This window comes from Pseudochaenichthys georgianus, chromosome 9 (assembly GCF_902827115.2).
Source record: "Pseudochaenichthys georgianus chromosome 9, fPseGeo1.2, whole genome shotgun sequence".
In the NCBI taxonomy this organism is placed as follows: Eukaryota; Metazoa; Chordata; class Actinopteri; order Perciformes; family Channichthyidae; genus Pseudochaenichthys; species Pseudochaenichthys georgianus.
The window spans coordinates 41456750-41471500 of record NC_047511.1 but is presented as its reverse complement, the minus strand read 5'-3'; the positions used below and the strand labels follow the sequence as shown (position 1 = coordinate 41471500).

General features: G+C 41.7%; 1 non-coding gene and 2 pseudogenes across 1 annotated transcript; 2 read left to right on the top strand and 1 right to left on the bottom strand.

Moving 5' to 3' along the window:
* Positions 1 to 7713: 7713 nt before the first annotated feature.
* On the top strand, positions 7714 to 8421 carry LOC139434507 (uncharacterized; annotated as a pseudogene).
* Positions 8422 to 12010: 3589 nt separating this feature from the next.
* trnai-aau (transfer RNA isoleucine (anticodon AAU)) lies at positions 12011 to 12084 on the bottom strand. Its single transcript has one exon. It is a non-coding gene; the product is annotated as a tRNA-Ile (tRNA).
* Positions 12085 to 12828: 744 nt separating this feature from the next.
* LOC117452634 (piggyBac transposable element-derived protein 4-like) lies at positions 12829 to 14635 on the top strand (annotated as a pseudogene).
* Positions 14636 to 14751: the final 116 nt, after the last annotated feature.

Here is a 14751-nt window from a genome sequence, read left to right as displayed (position 1 = left end):
CCTTGACTTGAAGATGAAGTCCATGCTTTCCTTCTGGACAACAATCTCTATTACTTTTTTGTAAAAGTCCTCCTTATCTTCCTCTAGTTTCAAAAGTCTAGTTTGTTGTTTGCGTCTACCGTCCCTGTGTAGAATAACAGTAGCAACAAGAACCTGTGGGCTCACGTGCGCCCCCTGCGGCAGAGGTTATGGCTGCCTCCCCTGGTGCTTTTTTCATTGCCGTTGTATGATGAGACCAGCGAGCCTAAATATCATATATACGTGAAATAAGTTATTTAGAGACTATGGATGGCGAGGATAAATGTAATAGAGGGATCAAACATTACATTGGTGACATACAGTGAGATGGTGCAGGCATGCGCTTAGGGCCCGCTTTCCAGACAGTTTCTGTGGGGTGACGAATTCTGAGGTGAGGCAGAGCTCATCTGTGCCTCACCTCACCCCACAGTAACCTACCAGTTTCACCCACTGTCTCTGCCACCTCCCTCCATGCCTGGTTCCTCCGGTTTGTATCCCGGTAAATAGTTCTGGTCGTAAAGAACCGGGTGATTTGCTACCGTAATTTCTCATTTGGAATATGAGGAAATGAACTCCCAGCTCTCCCAGCTTGCATGCGGTTTGATTGGCTAGCGCTTGTACTGGCGGGATTTGCATAAACGGGATTTGATTGGCTGATGCCAGCTTCGAAAGCATCGGGAGCATCAAAAGTTGAACATTGCTCAACTTTTAATGCTCACGATGCTTGCAAAGCCATGCTCCGCTCCCCACAATGCAGTTCGGCGAAGATTAAAAATCTTCTACGTCACCCCATTCAAGTGAAGCTTGAAAGATTTTTTTCATGCCTGTGTGTGGACGGGCCGTTACTGTGGGCTTACGGGAGGCAGAGCTCGTCCCTGCCTCACTTCTTATCGCTACCCGTAGTTGTACCGGAGCTCGGCAAATTTGCTGATTTTGACTATAAAAAGCGATTGGAATCATACATAAATCACATTTACAACACAGATCAGTGGAGACATTTTATTATTATTACTATTTAGTTTTTTTTTAGTTGTTTTTCCGTTACATTGGAGTATGACTGCACGTCGCTGGTGTTGTGTTGACTCACATCAATGTTGTAAATGCTCTAAAAAAATACTTAAGAAAAACCCTTTATTTGTACATTTGTCATATCGTTAGGGCGGTGGTGGCGTAGTCGATAGGGACTTTGCTTGGCAACTGGAAGGTTACCAGTTCAAGTCTCGGCAAGACCAAGTGCTACCGAGGTGTCTCTGAGCAAGGCACCGTTCCCTACACTGCTCCCAGGGCGCTGTTCAAAATGGCAGCACACTGCTCCTAACACTAGGATGGGTCAAATGCAGAGCAACAATTTCCCCACAGGGATTAATAAAAGTATATTAAAATAAAAAGAAATCATGATTTAATAGAAAGAAAATGTTTGTGTTCAATTGCATTTTAAAATAAAAACAAATATGGTCTTTATTTATAATTGTGATCCAACAAAGGTAAAGGGCAAATATGATCCGTACATGCTGCTTGTACCGTACGGCTTGTAGTTGGGATAAAGGGAACATCTGTTCCAATTGTTTGGTTGTGTTCATTTACAAACCCAGTAGCTCAGCGGGACTCCAGACCCCGAACACCGGCTGAATAACAACGATATGAACGCCATCCAAGGGTTAAAGTGAACTCAGCTAAACAGGAACACTCTCAGGGGGCTCTTGAAGGTACAGCACCCCCCCACTGTAGATACATATGAGCAAAGCATGTACAATTATGCACCATATTTAACTGGTACTATTCTTAACCTGTATATAGCATGACATGTTGAAGCCTATATGATGATTGTACATACGTGTCAGAGTCCTGTGAACAGTGTGTGTTTACTGAGGGAGTGATTGAGACATCAGAGAGCACAGTTAGCATGTTGCTATCTCTCTGTCCAACCCAGTCTCACGGCATTTCGTGTTCACCAACACGATTTTTAATCTATTGATTCGTGTTCACCAACACGATTTGCCCCTTTTTTTCGTGTTGCACAGCACGATTTTAAAAGCAATGTATTTCTACTGGTAATGTGTTTCGTGCCTGCAGCACGTCTTTTTCTCCGGTCGGGTCGTGGGAGACCGGAAGCTGTGTGGTTCATAAAAACATGTTCTTACTCAATATCAAGCCACAATTATTGCTTTTATTTTAAATCGTATAATTTCGGACTTTTGTTGCCGTCTGTGAGGAAAATAAATGGGGCTCAGAGCCTCAGGATACTGAAATCTGTATTTTTAAATATGTTTTCCTTCTAATTTGTTATTCTTTTCAAAATAACACACTGTTATTTACTCACCAATAACACACAATTATCCTTGCTTTTATTTATTGGTTTAATTCCATAATCTCTGGCTTTTTTGGTGTCCGTCAGGAACTGAATTTCAAAATAAAAATAACCGGAAACAGACGTAGGCCTATAAGGGACATTTCGAGCATCATTGCGATTGTCAACATTTCGGAGTTTAGGATGGCCGAAGACACTACACTACCCATAATCCCCAGCTATCGTTTAGGACTACAGTCCCCGTAAGGTTACGCAGAGCGTCAAACAGCTGTGTGAAATGGAACGAAACCACGCCAGACTATCCAAAACTGGAATCGAACACCCCCCCAGAACTACACATGCTGGCTATTGTGTTTCGCAAAATGTTCTATGGGACGTCTTTACTGAACGTTTTCGTTTTTCCCACAATTAGAAGTTGCCAGTATTAAACACATTGGTGTTATCAAATGTAAAACATATAATTAATAAATGGGTGAAAATCGCTTGTGTCCATAATGCGCAGCATTATATTAATGCCGTATACCCACATGACATGACAGCTCATTGCTACTTTGTAATTCTACTCCACTACAATTCAGAGGTTAAGCTGGTATTTTTACTCCACTCCACTTATTTGAGTTACTTTGCAGATTCTGATTAATGATGTGAAATATAAACAACCCTTAAATCAGACTTTAGTTACACCTGAGTAAAATTCAGGTAAGGTGATTGTCAAGTGCCAACAATCAGGAGAGATATTTGATAGTTGGTGCTTGAGAAGACTAAACATGTATCTGCAATTGACATGAATGGAAACAAGTAATAAAGTATATTCATTACTCGTTATTCTCTACTAATAGTTAATTAAAGACTGTATATTATGGCTATTTTGCACATCCCTTTCAAGATTTTCAAAGGTTTATTGACATATCATACACAACTACGGTGTAGTTATGCAATGAATGAAAAACTTGGGTCACAGGTTCCTCAACAGTGCATTACAAGACATCTATCAATATGTGTGTACCTCCACCATTAAACTGTCATATTCTGCACATTTCTTATTCTATCTACATACATAAGAGTATAATTAATGTGTATAATATCAGTTAAAATAAGTGCTTCAACATAGTTAACATTGCAGGAAAGCAATATATTAGACGTTAAGTACTTTGTCAGGCTTAATATTTATCTGTAGATAGATACCCCCAAAGTTTTTTTCTTATTTAAAAGAAGACCTTAATCTGTTATTTAATGTTTAAATAAAGGTTAATCCGTTTTTCTGTTTTGCACCTCCTCCTATTAATATCTTTGTACATCCTGCACTAAACTGTTTTATTGTAGAGATCACTTATAGTATCTTCTTGATTTTTTATATTCTATATTTCTATAGTTATACTTTCCCCCTATGAAAGTATGTACTCTTAATATTTTTTTAATCAAATATAACACATAAAAACAATAATTCAATAATGTGCTTTAACCACAAGGAGGTGCACACAAGGTACACACAGCCATAATAACTTTGTATTATTAGTGTGTATGTACAACATCTGAAGATGTATAGTTTTATGCATGCTTTCACATAATTTTACAGCATATTACTATTTAAAACTCATTTACATTCTTACATTCAAAGAAAATCAGTAATATCTTTAAAAACTACAGTCCTTTTCTATCAGCTGTGCACCGTTATGGTGTAAATATAACCTATCTATGAATTATATCAAATGTAAAAGTCAGCCGAATTAGTGTTGATACTGCAAGGAGACGTATTGTGTGAAGAGAAATTGAAGATGTTGTTTAATTGTTGATATATTTATGATCCACGTCAAGTATTCAGTTTCGGCGGCATTTCTTCCAGTTTTTCCAAAGGTCTTCTCATCAGGGCGCTCTAAATAAAGAACTACGGCATATCTGTAATATGTAATGCAGCCGAACCGTGTATTACAATGCCGTTATGTGATGACTTTCAAAGAGAAAAGCAAGAGCACTCGGAATTAAGTATTATTTTATTCTTTTAAAATGTTTTCCGGATTTCATATAATATAAACACCAAATCCCAGCATGCATTGTGGCTAACACATCCAATCAGCGAGCTTAAAACCATAGCTGAGGATCTTGGGTAATCGCTCGAAATGCCTATGTCTGTTTCCGGTTATATTTATTTTGAAATTCAGTTCCTGACGGACGCCAAAAAAGCCCGAGATTATGGAATTAAACCAATAAATAAAAGCAAGGATAATTGTGTGTTATTGGTGAGTAAATAACAGTGTGTTATTTTGAAAAGAATAACAAATTAGAAGGAAAAAAAGATTTAAAAAATACAGATTTCAGTATCCTGAGGCTCTGAGCCCCATTTCTTTTCCTCACAGACGGCAACAAAAGTCCAAAATTATACGATTTAAAATAAAAGCAATAACTGTGGCTTGATATTGAGTAAGAACATGTTTTTATGAACCACACAGCTTCCTGGGAGTCACCAGGAAGTGATGGGGGGGGGAATCAGTCCCTGCAGTCACTCTGTTCTCAGGAACTAACTCAATGCTCTCTGATCCATCCCATAAAGTGCATGCAGAGTCTGAAACGTGAGTGTGTCCTTAGAGAGTGTCTCAGTTGTGCAATACGCTGCATGTCCTTATCACTGGTGGTGTGTGTGTGTGTGTGTGTGTGTGTGTGTGTGTGTGTGTGTGTGTGTGTGTGTGTATGTGTGTGTGTGTGTTTGGTTGTGATGAGCTTTTCTGCATGTTTTTTTATGATTATTTGTAACTTTGATAAGACCATATTAGGACCGCATGTTGACTGTGCAACATTTGAGACTCATTTAAACACATTATAATGTTACCTAAGACAAAAGAAAGACCCCCACAGAATCAAAGTGTTTTTGGGATTCAAGCTTAACTTCATCTTTATCAACATCCATCCATCCATCCATCCATCCATCTTCTCCCACTTATCCGTGGTCAGGTCGCGGGGGTAGCAGTTCCAGCAGAGAGCCCCAAACTTTCTTTTCCCTGGCGACATCAACCAGCTCTGACTGGGGGATCCCAAGGCGCTCCCAGGCCAGCGAAGAGATATAATCCCTCCACCTGGTCCTAGGTCTACCCCTTGGTCTCTTCCCAGCTGGACGTGCCTGGAACACCTCCCTAGGGAGGCGCCCAGGTGGCATCCTAACTAGGTGCCCGAACTACAACAACATATCATCCTTTATAAGGTGTTAGGCGTAATTAGTACCTATAGCTGACAAAAGAATGTAGTGGAGACAAACACTATATTTCTGTCTGAACTGAAAAGGAGTGGAAGATTAAAAAAGCTTAACATGGTAATACTCCATTAAAGTATATTAAATGTACACTTCTGTCAGAAGTACTCAGATCATGTACCCTGTAAAAGCGCTCTAATAAAAAATGTAATGCATTATTATTTATTATTATTATTACTTGAAGTACTCAGATCATGTACTTGAGTAAAAGTAGAAGTACTCAGATATTGCACTTGAGTAAAAGTAGAAGTACTCAGATCTTGTTCTTGAGTAAAAGTAGAAGTACTCAGATCATTTACTTGAGTAAAAGTAGAAGTACTCAGACCTTGTACTTGAAAATGGGAGGTTTCTCCCATTTTTCCCTTTAAACTGTGGGGGGGGGGTTTTCTCCAGAAGTTTTTCCTTGTACGATGTGAGGGTCTAAGGACAGAGGGTGTCGTTTTCTCATACTGATATTCTGCACAAACTGTGCTGCTGTATTTACTGTAAAGTGTCCTTTCTGTAAGGTAATTATTATATGTATATGTTACTTGGAGAGGGTCGGAGTCCGACCCTTGTCAATTAACTACAGGGGTCCCTCAGGGCTCTGTTCTCGGTCCCCTCCTCTTCTCCTTGTACACAAACTCGCTCGGATCTGTCATTAGCCCGCATGGTTTTTCATACCACTGCTACGCTGACGACACCCAATTAATTCTGTCCTTTCCCCCGCTCAGAGACCCAGGTCGTCGCACGCATCTCTGCTTGTCTAGCTGACATCTCTCAGTGGATGTCTGATCATCACCTCAAGCTCAACCTTGACAAGACTGAACTGCTTTTCCTTCCGGGAAAAGATTGTCCCACTCTTGACCTAACAATCAACATCGGCACCTCTGTTGTTTCCCCGACTCAGACTGCAAGGAATCTGGGTGTGACCCTAGATAACAACCTGTCCTTCACTGCAAACATCGCTGCTACAACCCGCTGCTGCCGATACACGCTTTACAACATCAGGAGGATGCGTCCCCAGCTGACCCAGAAAACGACGCAGGTTCTGGTCCAGGCTCTCGTCAGCTCACGCCTAGACTACTGCAACTCCCTCCTTGCTGGTCTACCTGCATGTGCCATACGACCTCTGCAGCTCATCCAGAATGCAGCGGCTCGTCTGGTCTTCAACCTTCCTAAATTCTCCCACACCACGCCGCTCCTCCGCTCCCTCCACTGGCTTCCGGTAACTGCTAGAATCCACTTCAAGACAATGGTACTTGCGTACCATGCTGCGAATGGATCTGGCCCTTCCTACATCCAGGACATGGTTAAACCGTACACCCCAGCACGTGTACTCCGCTCTGCATCAACCAAACGGCTCGCTGCACCCTCGCTGCGAAGGGGACCCAAGTTCCCATCAGCAAAAACACGTGGGTTTGCTATCCTGGCTCCAAAATGGTGGAATGAGCTCCCCATTGACATCAGGACAGCAGATAGCTTACACACCTTCCGGCGCAGACTGAAAACTCATCTCTTTCGACTCCACTTCGAGCAATAGAACTATTAACAAAGCACTTATATACTAATAAAGGACTGGCTTATCTAAAGCCAGTTGAGTAGCACTTGAAATGTTTTTGCTCTATGAAGCCTGATGTACTTATATGATTCTGTTTTCTTCAATTTTTTATTTTGTTGGTCGAACGCACTTATTGTACGTCGCTTTGGATAAAAGCGTTAGCTAAATGCAATGTAATATGTACAGCACTTTGGCTCGACCAAAAATTGTTTTAAAAATGTGCTATATAAATAAAACTTGATTTGATTTGATTTTAGTAAAAGTAGAAGTACTCAGATCATGTACTTGAGTAAAAGTAGAAGTACTCAGATATTGTACTTGAGTAAAAGCAAAAGTACACAGATCTTGTACTTGAGTAAAAGTACAAGTACTCAGATCTTGTAGTTGAGTAAAAGCAAAAGTACACAGATCTTGTACTTGAGTAAAAGTAGAAGTACTCAGATCTTGTACTTGAGTACAAATGTTAATGTTTAATCACCAGAGTAAGGGGGGAGAAATGTACATGACAGGAGGGTTAAGTTAAGTTAACACCCTGATTGATATTCATTCTAAAATAATGCCACATCTCCCTTTTAATTTCTTACAGGACTTCCGATCTTTACGGAGTCTTTACAACATCCTCCATTAGCCTCATATCTGAACCAGGATGTCAGTGCAGTTCTCCGGCTGCAGGTGTTTGGCGATGGCGCTTCTTTTCCTGGTTTGGAGCTGGACTCGTCCCAGAAACCCCGAAGCAGGGGCGTCTACACCATGTACCACGGGACCAGCATCACCAGCGCACGAGTCATCATTGCCAATGGTTTTCAACAGTCTTCAAAGGGCATGCTGGGAATGGGCGTGTATGTCAGTCGTAATATAAAAAAGGCGACGGCTTATCCCCTGCGAAGTAATCATACGGACCGAGTTGTCCTTCAGGTACATGTGCGCGTGGGCCGTGTCAAGCTCATTGACCAGGACAACCATCCCATGCAGCAAACATGGCACTCACTTGGCTACGACACTGCGTGGGTGCCCCCCAACGTTGGCCTCCTATCAGTGCGCAGTGGCCTGGAGGAGGACTGTGTGTTTGACCCAAAAAGAGTGAAAGTGGTAGGCATCGCAAAGGCACCAAACGATTCCATACAGAAAGAACTTCAAGAGCTTCTGATACAATCATCTGGAAGAGGAGGTGAAGGTGCTGCAGAGGTGTGTTCACTGTGTAAGAGGAAGACCCAGCAGGGCGCTCCACACATCAAGCAGCAGTGCTGGGAGTGTGGGAAAAACATCTGCATTCTCATGTCCAAGCATTTCTGTCCAGCCAAACCCTGACGGGGTGAGGGACGTCAGTCTATGCCAGAGCCGTCAGAGTGTCCTTTAGCCAGGCGCTGTTGACATTTCAAACTGATCCTTACCCCTTCCCACTCCGTGACGTAGTCAACATATTGTGAGCCATAATAGGGGCATGAATATGCTTTTTGGGGACCTTCCCTTTCCTGTAGTGTGTTAGATTGGTTTATGTGCATGTAAATGGTCTGCAAAGGCTAATATCTCTGTGTTCCCTGCCTGAAATGCCTCCATTGGACTCCTTTGTTTACTTCTGTAACATCCAATACATGTTCCAATACATTGTTCGTGATGGGTTAAGGGGCGGGACATCTCTAAGATCACAACAGAGCCGGACAGCTAACCAATCAGAGCAGACTGGCTCTGGTTTCAGACAGAGGGTGAAAAGAGGTGCTGCAGCACATGCAGTATGAGAAAAATAAAGAGCTTTTTGAACATTAAAGCATGGAGACATGTCCCAGTAGAGACACTACATAGAAATATGAACCTGAAAATGAGTATTATCGAGCGCCTTTAAATCTTCATTCGCTGTAAAGGTTGGCCATATGACGTAATGAATGATTGATTGATAAACGTGTTTGCTAAACTCCAATTTGACTTTTAAATGATCCCAGTTGTCCTCAGTGTTATCCTGTCACCTGCCTGTGCTCTTTAATGTGTCTTCTACTAACTATTGTACTTTAAATTCCTCTGGCAAGTTTTAACACGTGTACGTAGTGAGGTGTCTTTAACAATATCTTTGAATTGCTATAATACAATTCCCCTTTCATTTGGAATCTTTTGGCACATTTCCACTGCAGCGGGGTAGCCCCGTTTAAGCGTCCCTAAGCGTCCTCGCTCAGGCCTCGGGCTGCCTCGCTGGCCGTCCGAGGCCGTGGTGCATTTCCATTACAGTTTAGGACCTGGGGTAGCAACGCAGTGTAGGCGGGGCGATCGGCTTCACATTTCGAGTTGTTCCGTCGAGCTCCTGCTGGATTTTATCATCCCCAATGAGATGTAGGAACGTCGTCACCTCCTCGGTCGACCACGGTGTGCTTTTCTTTGACGTTGCCATTTTTGTAGCTCCTCCGTTTACAAAAATGCTGTGTATAAAAATGATGCAAGCTTGCTTCTAGATATGCGACGCTAGGGATGATCTCGCGCGCGATCTTGTGACGATTCTCTCTGACCAATCAGCAGTCGAGAGTGTTGACGTCACTAGTTCAGCCCTGGCCTGATAGAACCACGATTTTATGGGGCCGGTAAAAGAGGGAAAAAGTACCCGCTAGCCGGTGCTACGCTATATGGAAAGGCCACCAAAAACTGGCCTGGCCGCTTGAGGACGATTTAAGGACGCTTAAACGGGGCTACCCGCTGCAGTGGAAATGTGCCATTTGTGAACACAGCAAGGAGGAACACAGTCACAGAGCACTTCTATCTTTGAGCAGATCATCACATGCTAAATAAATATTCTGAAATTGGACAATAATGAGTGTTAATACAGTTGTAGCTGGCCAAAAACTGAAAACGGGTGTTTCGAACCTGTCATTGTTATTAAATCCATCTCCAGTCTTTCTCCATCTTTAGTTGGAGGAGAACTAAACTATATCTGAGTGGATTCCAAGTTGTGATCTTTACACTGTATTCCCACGATACATACGATATTATTTTATTTGTCAGATCAAGTCTGAAATTTGACTTGCGTCACAGCAGCTCCATGTGTAACATCAACAGACAAATATCTAGACAAAAATACATGAAACACAAACAACAAACATTTAACATAACAGCACAATCAGTGAGAGAAAAGCTGCTCAAAGAGCCTTCAGCGTGCATCTGATCTGATTCAGCTCTGTATTTACTGAGAGGATTGACTGATGCACAAAGGATGCTTCAGTCTGACCTTATTGAATCGTGGGACCCTGTATCTCCGATTAGATGGTAGCAGTTCATATTCACTGTTCAGAACATGGTGTGGGTCGGAGATGATGTTGTTGGGCAGCCTCACTAGGTTGTTATGATGACAGACGGGGTTGACCAACAATCATGAGCAGATTTTTAACAGGTGGAGCAGTTTTTATTTTAAAGCTGCTGACAAACACTTGTACCAGGTAGTATTGCAGTACTGTAGAATGGACATGATCACAGACGTAAAGAACAACAGAAGAATTTCTCTGCTCGCCCCAAAAGACCTAAGACGGCGGAGAAAATAAATTATTTGTTTTGTCCTTTTGCTCAGATATTCAATGTGATCCTTCCATGACAGCAGATGGTCAATCATTACACCCAAGTATTTGTATGAAACTCCCTGCTTCATTTCATCTCAGTTGTACTTATACCTTCTATATACATTATGTTCTTTGACTGTAGAAACCCAATTGTAAAGATGGTATTGAATTCTCTAGGTGGCTTTAGCTCAAGTGTTAAATGGATGTCTATCAACCTGAAGGTCACTGGTTCACTTTCATCTCAGATCACATGCAACCAATGGCGACTGTGCTTTAGCTATAATGTAAAATGAATGACGAAACAAATGACTGAGCATAGCCAAAGAAAAAACATGTTACCCTTGACTTACACAGACTAAACATCTGCTTATTTTTTTTGATTTTTTTCATTATGTATATCAACATTCATACATTTCTGCAATACATGTTATTATTATATTTAGTTTAGTGTTTTTATTTATTTTATTCTTTCTTTATTATGCATTTATTTCTATTGTAAATGTAAGTTTTCATTTGTAGAAATACTTTTAACCTGTTAAATAACTCCGTGTTTAGATAGACACTTATTTGCAGTTACTTACTCATTTAATTCGCTCCCCCTAAATAAATGTTTTTCTGGTTCAAAATGATCTAGTATTATTCATTTTAGTCAGGCTGGAGTAGCTTTAAAATATTTACTCTTTGAAAGTGGGAAAAAATATGAATATATCATATTTTTATTGCAACTTTTGTGAAGGTGGCATTTTCTGGCCTCAGGAACACGAGTGTGAGTTTTTGTTTAAATCTGACACTGCAAAAAAAATAATGCATTAAATTAATTTTGCTGCCAATCATTGACCAATATAGGGACCTAATAATAACAATAATCAAATATTCCTTGAACATTTTTTTTTAAAAATTATTCTAGTTTTTTGTTCTTTTCAATAAAAAAACTGTGGAGTTTTTTCAACAAACTGGCATTTAAAGGGTTAAAATCCCCAAAATATAATTCATTTTTCATATGTTTATGTCAGGCTGGAGTAGTTTTAAAAGACTGACTCTTTGAAAGTAAGAAATAAATATTAATATATCATATGTTTATAGCAGTTTTTGTGAAGGTGGCATTTTATGGCCTTAGGAACAAATACGTTTGTTTTTTTAAAGGGACTCTTAAGGGTTAAGCAATACTGTATATGTAGTTATTATTGTATTTAGTTTAGTGTTTCTATTTTATTATGCATTTATTTCTATTGTAAATGTCATTTTTCAATTGTGGAAATAATTGTAAGCCTGTTTATTTGCAGTTACTTGCTCATTTCATTTGCTTTTTTTCCCACCCCGTTTGATACTCTGGTCAAATTTGACTAACTTGACGTGTGAGAGAAAACATACAGTGGCCAGTACGGGTATCGAACCCGCGACCTTCGCGTTATTAGCACGACGCTCTAACCAACTGAGCTAACCGGCCATGTGTATGCTGACGTGATAAAACAATCAAGTAATACACGAAACCTACAGAACCGAAAGGTAAATATCTCGTTAGGGTTAGGTGTACAACTGTTATCGAGCAGTGACCCCTACTGAAGATGTAAGATATTGCACTTTAAAATTCTTCTCATGTAATCATCTCATAAGGACTGATGTAGGTAAAAGACGTTTAAACAAGTAGCTCTCACATAAAAAGGTTATTTTCACACATTGGCTAAATCATTCTTATTTTGGTATGGAGTCAATAGAGGGTCAAATGTCTTGGAGCTATGTATCACCAGTTCTGTGTGTGAAAACGTTATGAATAATACATTCTATTCATGATATCTATAAATGTGTGAACATTATTTAAACAAATAGGTTTACCTTTTTGAATCTTTAGGAAGATCTGTAGCCCCACATCACATTTTGCGAACAAATAAAAACTGGTGTGTATGTGTGTGTGTGTATGTGTGTGTGTGTGTGTGTGTGTGTGTGTGTGTGTGTGTGTGCGCGTGTGCGTGTGCATGTGCGTGTTTGTGTCCAACTTCAAAAGACTTTTCTCTTAGAAGGCCACACTGCGTAATAATCTAATTCAATAATAAAAACAATGAGTTGCGTGAACCAAACATTTGTTTTGGTTCTCGCAAAACAAAGTTTTGGTTCTCGCTCAGGTTGTTTATGCAGGTGCACTGCAGCCATGGTTATAAGTATTACTATCAGTGCAGGAGTAGTCTTTTTGGAGATGGCAAGGCATTACAGCACACAGGAAGCTCTGGGCATCATCATGCACTCTGATTGCGAGGATGGCTCCTCATCCTCCTCCGTGGACTCTGAGGCTGACACAGAAGAGGCCTCAGAGTCCACGGAGGACGCCTCAGAGGTGGGAACAGACCAGCTCGAGTCCAACTCAGACTCATCTGAAACTGAGACCGGAGGGGAGTTGGAAGAAGCCGCTGCAGGATGGACTTCAAAAAATGGTAAAGTGTTTTGGTCTCCCTCAAACACTGAGACGCTCCGCTACGTCCCAGCAGCCAGAAGTTTGACCCCGGGACCGACACACTATGCTGTCGCCCGAATCAGTGACCCGGCATCCAGCTTTGCATTGCTGATGACAGATGACATCCTGCAGCATATTGTGTCCATGACAAACCTGCATGGGAGACGGTCAATCGCAGAGTGGCGAGGTATGGACACAGAGGAACTGCAGGCTGCTCATGTTGGCCGGTGTTTACAGATCAAAAAATTAATCGACCCTCAGCCTCTGGAGTGAGAAATTGGGACAGAGCATTTTCCGAGCCACGATGTCCCACAGGAGGTTTCACCAAATCAGCCGAACACTGCGGTTCGACGACAAGCTATCCCGATTGCGGCGCCGTGATGACAAGCTGGCTGCTTTCCGCAAAGTCTGGGATATGTGGACGCACCGCCTGCCGATGCTGTTCAGCCCATTCAGCGACGTCTGCGTGGATGAACAGCTCGTCCCATTCAGAGGCAGGTGCCGCTTCAAGCTGTATATGCCAAAAAAGCCGTCAAAATACCGTATAAAGATTTGGGCAAACTGTGATGTAAAATCATCCTACGCCTGGAGACTGCAGGTGTATACAGGCAAAGCAGCTGGCAGTCCTTCTGAAGTCAACCAGGGGATGAGGGTGGTCCAGGGACACATCATTACCTGTGACAATTTGTTCACGTCCTTCGCACTGGCTGAGGAGCTACTCAGGAGAAAACTGGCCCTGGTTGGCACAATTCGCCGAAACAAGCCTGAGCTTCCCCCCATTTTGCTCCAGGCAAGAGCGAGAGCGGTCGTCTCCTCCACCTTTGCCTTTTACGAAGACCCACACACTGGTCTCTTACATCCTTCGACATGGCAGGAATGTGCTGCTTCTAAGCACGAAACACCGCAGTCCAGACGTAAGCGACGAAATGAAGAGCAAGCCAGTCATAATCAAAGACTACAACCGATGCAAAGGAGGTGTCGACAACCTTGATAAGGTAGGCACACATGTATTCTTACTCTTATATTCTTGTCTGAAATATATGTAGGTTTTTTTCAAATGAGCATTTTCCTATAAAATAATTAATATTTGCATCATGAGAGAAAATGCTTGGAATCATTTATTCAAATTGTCTTGTTTTATGTTTTTGTTAGGTTGTTGCCACCTACTCCTGCAGGAGGAGAACAAATCGCTGGCCACTTGCCCTCTTCCACAACCTGGTTGACATTTCCCATTACAACGCCTACGTCCTGGACATCAATCGAGCCATCCTGGCAGCAGCAGAAACCATACAGGAGGAGGCTCTTCATTGAAAAGGTGGGAGAAATGCTGGTGACCCCACACATCAAGAAGAGAGGGCGCCTTCCCCGCTCATCAGCCGCTGCAACAATGGTGTCAGATCTGCAGGGTGCTGCTGCAGGCCCCTCTCTCATCAATGAACGGAAGAGCAGGAGGCAGTGCCACTTTTGCATGGACAGAAGAGTTTGCAGCACCTGCTGCAAATTCATATGCAAGGACCACAGTCTGTCCATTTGCAGCCCCTGCTCCACCTGAGCTGGACTCTCACAGCCAGACACACAGTGTTCATTCAATGTTCATCTTTGTAAAATAAATGTTTTTCTGGTTCAAAATGATCTAGTATTATTCATTTTAGTCAGGCTGGAGTAGCT